An 8,622-nucleotide genomic window follows, 5' to 3' on the forward strand; every position below is an offset into this window, starting at 1 on the left:
ACGGGCAGAGTCTCTCCTGTACATGCACGGCGTAGCACCGGATACAGAGTCAACCACACATACAACCACACAACACAACCAATCTAATAATCACATAATTGTTAGAAAATTGCGTACGGTAAAATTACAGCGAAAAAAGAAATCAAACAAATTTGATTTTTAAAACTCGAGATCTGATCTCAAAACCACGCAATTACGATCTCTCATATTCTTTAAGATTAAAGGAGAAAAGGAAAATCCAATCTTCACCTTTGCGCGGGTAGATGTTTACTACAATTTGATGATCATGAAATTAGGTTATTTTGAAGCTACACACGCGTCCCAGCTCTATAGGTATCCATACGAGATTGGTGATTTGATCGATATTCTCATCGGGGTACTAGCTACCTTGCAAAGAACGTCTTTCTTGCTATAAAAAAAGAGAGAAGGAAAGAGAGAGGAAAAGAGATGACGGCTAGGATTTTCTAAAAAAACTCACATATCTTATATATAGAAGGATATAATCCTCTTTTAATAATATAATAACTATTAAGAATAAGAATAAATTTAGGTTTAAATTTATCCTTTTCTTAATTGGTTAGATCAATCAAATTCTAATTTGATTAGATTTGAACTTTATCCTAATTTGATCATATCAAATTAATAATACAATATTTACACATAAATCCTCTCATAATTTATTAACTGTTAGCTAGTAAGTCCTCTCTTAAAATATTTACACTTTAATACCACTAATTTGTAATAATTACAAATTAGTCCAATTATCAACATATTGACAATTAAGTCCTCCGGCGATTCAAAAATCACTATCTAGCTATCCGATCAGTCACAATCTCTTATATGTGTGACCCAATATGTTCTATTCTATCTGGTAGTGAGATATATTCTAATCACTATTAACAATATCATTGAACTCCTTTCAATGGATCGGAATAATTCCAACTCAGCCCAATGATAATTATTGATTATCTAAATAATTCTCATGAGTTTCACAATCCACCAATGACGCTTAGCAACATAGAGCGGCATTCCAATAGAATGGAATACTAAACCTCTTCGTGCAGTTACCGTATGATACAATCCTTCTATCAAGAGTCCCGACTAGATGGAGGTCATAGAATAGCTCATCAAACCCCATTGTCTGTCATATATCAAAATTATTCGACTCGAGTCTCTAATATTGAAAATCCTTTTTCGCTATTAACTCTGCCCTGGCTAAGCTCTTCTAAACTCGGTCTCATAAATCACATAGCACTAACGCTCCTATCTACCGAGGGAGATAGATTCCATATAAGTGCACACCCTATTTTTACAATGAACCTACTGCAACCAATATGCACCGCAAGAACCCGAATAGCTAGGGACGAAGTGTATGTACAGTCAAACTACAGTAACCTCATTGTGAATAGCCGAGGCACTACAGGTCAAAGGACAAGTCACACTACTGCAATATTAAGTAAGTCACTGACGAGTGAGTAGACATCCGAGTAACTTCTCACATTGGTCATGTTCGGTGCTCTTGTTCTCTAACAACTATCTGCATATTCGCTCCAATGTCCTCACACTGTTGACTCGAGGCTCGTCTACCCAAAACGGAAAACGACCGATGCACCAATCTTACTGGATCAATCACCGTTTCCATGATGATCCAGCGATCGGGAGTATTTAGGAATTAACCATCAATAACACATGTCTCAAATTCTCAACTCTTGAGAATACATGTCATCATCTTATTAATTTTTTGGACGATTCATGGACACATACACAACATGAATGAAATAAAAATACAAATTTATTCATAATATTTTTAAATCAAATACAAATTTATATCCTAAAAAGAATACATGTGTCGGTCTAGTTGGCTTCTAGGGCATACATTTAACAATAATAACCATAATCCACATACACCCACTAATATTTAAAAATTAGTAGGTAATAAACTAAACTAATCCAACAGAAAGATAATACATATCAACAATGGATAGATCTAGAGCATAACTATTTAATACCGTCCTCACGCACCATTCCAATCCTCACCGCCGATGTCACCTGAAAAGTAGTGGGGGATGAGAATATGTAAACACGTCTCCCCTCCCAATGGGTACTGCAAGTCGACGAAGGCGAGTTGTACTCACTGGCAGATGGAAGAGATAATCAACAATAGTAAGCAAGTGAATTAGGTACAGTAGTTGTCACGCCCCGCTACCGGACCTATTTAGTCGGTTCGGGCATGTCGAACAGACGCCGAACGGACAGCACCTTCCCTGTCCGCTCAAGGCTCAACACAAGTACAAATCAAGTAGATATATTGCACATGCGGAAACATACATATATGGCTTGCACGAGGGCAAGCAGTAGTGAAAGTGAAAGTACTAAACTAAACAATATACAAGTACAATGATTAACTTTTAACCATATACATGCATTCAACTTATACATTTACATTCCTTTTTTTAACATCATTTCTTCTCTTATACATCACATAATATCTCAAAATATAACTTTTTGCATGTAACATAATCTCTTTTACATCATTCATATTCTCCAAAATAGGCCTTTACATTCTTTTATTTAAACATCTATAATCATCAAGTATAAAAGATGAAATATTAAAAAGGGTATGCAATTATACAAAATGAAACCAACTAGAGTGGTTCATGTTTATGGCGCGATACCTTTACCGCGATCGTCGGTCGGCTCACTCGATCCCGGCTTTGTGGAAATAGTGGGGTGAGAACTACAACAAAGTTTTCAGTGGGTTCGGCCACCGACCTCGCCGACTTTCCCACTATGTCTAAATCATAATAGAATAATAGATAGATAGTAACCAATTAAACAAATGCAGCTAATATGCCTGAACAAGATATAATCAATGCTATGCTCAAATAGAATGCTCATGATGAATGCAAGTTAACTTTCCATTACTTAATCTCGTGGCTAACCCGTAGGTTTCGCCCTCAAGTCCCTAAAATCGGGCCCTTAGCTTCCTCCCGACGGCACCAGACTCACCAACTCATATCCCTAATATCGGGCCCTCAGCTTCCTCCCGACGGGACCGTCCTCTGGGCAACACTAACCCGGTGATGACAACTCCGGAGCTCATCGTTCGAGGGGGTGCGACCACCCTCAAGCCAAGACTTATAGGTAAGTATAATCAATCATTAACTTTGAGGATTCCAATGCTCATATGACCCTTAACTATAAGGTGGTTGTGTCATAATTTCAACTATGTCATCTACTTGCATTCTTTAATTCTCTTTAGTGTCATATATACTACATGTTCTTTATACCCATTGTCATGCCACACTAGTACACTAGCATTCAAAACCTATTAATGCCACATCCCTTGATGTTCAACCCTAGCATTCAAGACTCCTTAATGCCACTCTTTACATTTATGTCATAATATTATTTGTTCTCAATGTCACTAAGTCCTTTGCATTTTCTAGGTTCTTGTCATCATTCATGCATACATAGGATTTTATAAGTTCTCACTAGTTTATAATTATCTCACATGCATTTGTACTCATAACATGCAATAACACATAGCCACATGCTCTAATTTCACCCTACAATGCATAATGATCATATATAACCTATGCTCAAAAAATGACACATTAGACATAAGAAGAAATTCATCGATTCCGGAAAGCACCACTCACCTCGTATGGTTGTAAAGGTACTACGGTTCAATTCTTGTGATTTTTGGGCTCCTATTCTCTCGCCTGCGGCAAAACGAAGCCAAATTAGGCTTTTTTTCCAATATCTTTACGTAGACTCGTCGGATCGACGAACCGAATACACCAACGAGTTAGAAATATCCCCAATTTGATTTTTACAAGGTCAATTTGCCTTTAAACCCATCTATGGCAAAAGCTCCAATTTTTGGTGCCCTAACAATGTCATTTGCCTAATAAACCATTTTGATCCCTAAGACAAGCCAAAGCAAGCTTATTCAACCTCTAGGAACTCATATAGAACCATTTAAACCATTCTTAGAGCGTTTGAAACAAACCTTAGAAATCCACCATTAGAGCACTATGAAGAAACATGAATTTTCATGTGTTCCATCGCCTCTACAAAGTTTCCCATCTATGTAAGAAGGTCAAAATCAAATATTTAGGGCATAAAACCAAGCCCTAACATCAATCTTACAAGAAACCTTAGCTTAGCCTAGAAGTTCACCAAGCTACACCTTGTAGGAGAGCTTTTGATCCTCCAAAAGCTCCAAATCCACCTTCAAATCTCCAAGTTTCCTTCCAAATCCACCTCTTGGAGAGATCTCTAGAGAGAGAAAGGGAGAGAAATGAGAGAGTAGGGATGGTTCACTACTGTGAATGGAAGAGGAGCAGGTGGGACCTTTTTATAAGCTGCTACAATAGCGAAAAGACCCTCCATTTCCTTTTATTTGCAGCAGACTCAACCTGCTGTGAGGGGCACTGCGTACCGGTACGCGGGTGGGTGTCACCGGTTTAACGATTACGCAGCAGCCAAACCCGAGAGCTGCCTTCTCGGGTAGCTGACCTGGTACCGATACGCACCAGGGGTGTCACCGGTTTAACAGCCTTAAATTCTCAAACCCGAGAGCAACTATTCTCGGGTGCCAGCTTGGTACCGGTACCACTCCAATGCATTACCGGTTAACAATGCTCCAGGCAACAATTTGCATTGTTTCGACTCCAATTCGCGTCGAGCAATGCCAAAATCTTTCTAACTCTCTTGGAACTCAACTTTAACCCTTTCAACATTGTTGGAATGTTAAATGGACTTTGTCCAACTACTTCTCTCGCATACTTTAGTCAATTGACTAAAGTTCGATATTCTCTACCGAGTTTCGGTATATTATAGTAGCAATAGAATAACAACTGGTAATAAACGCAGCAGAAACCGCTATTGTAAGATAGAGTAGAAATCAACAATTAGTCATAATCAACATGTGCACTAGAGCAATAGTAATAATAATTAAAAGAACTACAACTGTCAATCTATACATAGCTATCTGCTACTATAACGAACAACAAGATACTCCAATGCATCAAATGGTGAATAGCACTACCAACCAAATCAACTACCCTATGGGACAAAGGACCTCAGGCTGAATCACATCTTACGCATCCACCTGGCATATAACCCTAACAGGCACCTCGTAGGGCTCACGGGTTAGAAGGATGACCACCTTTTCAGAAAAGAATACCCTCTTGCGGTAGGTCAGACCGCTGGCGTACATGAAATGCTCATGAGCTATGGCGATCGATTGAATATGTCACGCCCCGCGACCACCCGCCTATTTGGTCGAGTCGCTGCGCCGCCGACAGACCGCCGAATGGACAGAGTTTTTTCTATACCGCGGACAGAGTCTCCCCTGTACATTCAAGGCGTCGCAATCAATACAATGTACGAAGTTCCAACTAGGAACACATTTCAACCAAAGATTGCATAAGGAAGTATCAAAACATAAATCTACTTGCTATTATAAGCATTCATCTCACATATTACACTTTTACATTCTTAGATTACATCACATTTAATTCCTTAATTCTTACTTCCAAATACATTCTAGTTTCAACATAGCTATTACAACATTGTTCTTACAATTATCACACTCTTGGTTCTTTGCATTTTTTATCCCTAAGAAGCCAACTCAGGGTGCTGCTATCTGGTCTCAATGGTAGGGCGCTAACTACGGAGCTACGCCCTTTCTTCGCGCTGCCGCGCCTCTCGCGTGTGAACCTGTAACACCCCGAAACAACGTGGGGTGAGAACTAATTCCATAGTTCCCAGTGGGTACAGCCACCCAAGGGAAGAGCTCGACCATCAGATCCAAAGGAGGCAAACAACATGTTAGTCCAATAGATAGTATGAAATCATAAATCATGCAACTAACATTACCATGCTTTTGCCTTACAACATGCAATATGCAAATTATGCAACTCATATAGTAGATTAATTACTTCTACACTTTATTCTTATCCATTCTTTACTTTTACTAATTCTTTACTTTACTATCTATTTTTTAGCATTAGCCTTTCTTTATTTTTTATTACTTGTCATTCTTTAGCATTAGCCTTTCCTTATTCTTTATTCTTTATTCTTTACGCTTTACTAAGGGTACTCACACCTTAGTAATATTATACACATTAGCCTTTCTTTCCAAATGTTACTTTACCTTAGCTAACTATGCCATCCGACTCGGTTTTGAGTCATCGCCCAACGGGTCGCCCCGAGCTGCGTACACCCGTGGTCGGGGATCCCCCGTTGGGAGAGGAACATGCCGCATACACCCGTAGCCGAGATCCCCGATAGGGAGAGGAACATGCCACATGCACCCTAGCGCTCATAATCCTTGCTCAATCACAAGTCTCGAAGTTCTTCCGGTCGGAGAGGAACGTGCCACATGCACCCGCGGCCAAGAACTATTGAGCTTGTATGCTGCACTAGCAGCCGCTGCACTAGCAGCAGGGATTCCGGAATCCACTTTACATTACTCAAGGGTTGGTCTCACCCTATGTTATCGACCTATCTAGGTCCAAGCCTTTACTCAACCTATGTTTATACATTAGGTTCAATGTCATTATTTTCATAGCCTAGGTTCATTAACACTAGGTCCACATTCTTTATCACCTAGGTTCATTCGACTTTAGGTTCAATGTCATTATCTTCTTGTTTTCCTAGTTGTCCACACCTAGGAATCATACTTGACATGCCACTCGTAAATAACCTATGTTCAATGACACTAGGTTCAATGCCACTCGTCATCCTAGTTATTTATACTTAGGATTCTTTACATATGACACTTGTCGAGTTCTTTACTTTACTTAGTGTTCATTGACTCAAGTTCAACCTTCATATCATTCTAACATATTCTTACATTATGAAATCATGCATTTATACATCATCTAGCTCATATGTTTATTTAACATACATCTCATACATGCCTTTAACATTTAACTCATGCTTCATCTAGCATTTCTATAATATGTCAACATGCATTCTTTAGCATACATCTCATATGATTCGTTACTTGGCACATATTACATGCATTACTTAACATCTATCACATGCATTCATTTCTTAGCATCTTTATCATGCATTCTTACTTAGCAATTCTTATCATGCATTCTTACTTAGCATTCTTATCATGCATCATTACCTAGCATTCTTATCATGCATTCTTACATAGCATTCTTATTATGCATTCTTACATAGCATTCTTATCACCACCATGCATCAATAGTGAAATACATTATACTTTGGCATGAAGGCGACCTAGTCGCTTCGGTAAGCACAACCCACCTCAAGTTGCTTTTCGATTGCTTGTCGGCACTTGCAATCGGCCTCTCGCGGCACCCGGCACCCGGTTTGGCCCGATCCCTCATGCGACCACCCGAACGGCCTCCAATCCACGATCCGAAAATTAAAGGTCTTCGGTTATGTGCCACGGTGCTTCAAATCTATTTTCATGAGTTTACGATGTCGCCTCGGCCCTCCAGGCGGAAACGAAGCTTAAATGTCTGTTTCTTTAATAACTTCGCAACGGCTCGACGAATCGCCAAACCGATTCCGCCAACGCGTTCATTTACCTAGCAATTAGGTTTACAGAGGTCAAATGAGATCAAACCCTCATATTTACAAAACTAGTATTTTTGAGCCCTAAATTATAACTAGGTAAAAATCCATTATTTAGCTTCATGAATCATGCATTAACTATCTATTTAGCATCCTAGGATTTCTCTAAATCCATTCTTAGAGCATATAATTAAGGCTCTAAAGATCTACCATGAGAGGGTTCAAGAAGCTCATTTCAAGCCCTAGGTTTATAACTAGGCAAGAAATCACTAAATTGATTCATGATTTGAGCAACAATCATCTATTTAGCATACTAGAATAGCTCTAAATTCATTCTTGAAGCTTAAAACCCAAACTAGAGAGAGATGCCATTAAAGCTCTTAAAGCTTACCTTCAAAGCTTGCTCTCCAATGGCTAAAGAGGAAGATGAAGATGATGACTTTTCTCCTAGCTTCAATCTCCACCAATTCCTTTAATTTTGGGAGAGATTTAGAGAGAGAAGGGGAGGGTTTTCCCTTTCCCTTTCTATGCATGCGTGTGTGTGTGTGGCGCATGTGTGTGGTGTGCTCGGGTTGAGGGAGAAGAAGCAAATGCTTCTTATACACTTATAGCCCCCGAACACTATTCACTCCAAGCAGTTTAGCAGTTCGGAACAGTCGGAGCCCTTCTAAATGTCCGTTTGGGCTCAAATTTGAGAGACAGGCTCGGTTTAACGTACTAAGTAAGAATATATCTTCAGTTTTCAGTTTCGACCCCGTTTGGTCACTGAAAACTGTACCGAACTGTAATCTTTATCAGATAGCTATCGGATTTTATTTTCTACCTTCCGGGTGTCAGAATGACATGAAACTTTAAATCTAGCCTCATAAAAATAATTCTGACTTACCCTCCAGTTTTCATAATTTTCTGACACTGTGCATTTTCTGCTAATTTATCTGTCCCGTTTCCAAAAGAAAATTCTAAATTTTCTGTTTTCATCCCGATTTCAGCACAAGTCACTTCTGACTTATGTTTTACTCCTCTAAATTCAATAAAAATAGTATTTCACACTATTTT

Source organism: Ananas comosus, linkage group 19, assembly GCF_001540865.1.
Source record: "Ananas comosus cultivar F153 linkage group 19, ASM154086v1, whole genome shotgun sequence".
In the NCBI taxonomy this organism is placed as follows: Eukaryota; Viridiplantae; Streptophyta; class Magnoliopsida; order Poales; family Bromeliaceae; genus Ananas; species Ananas comosus.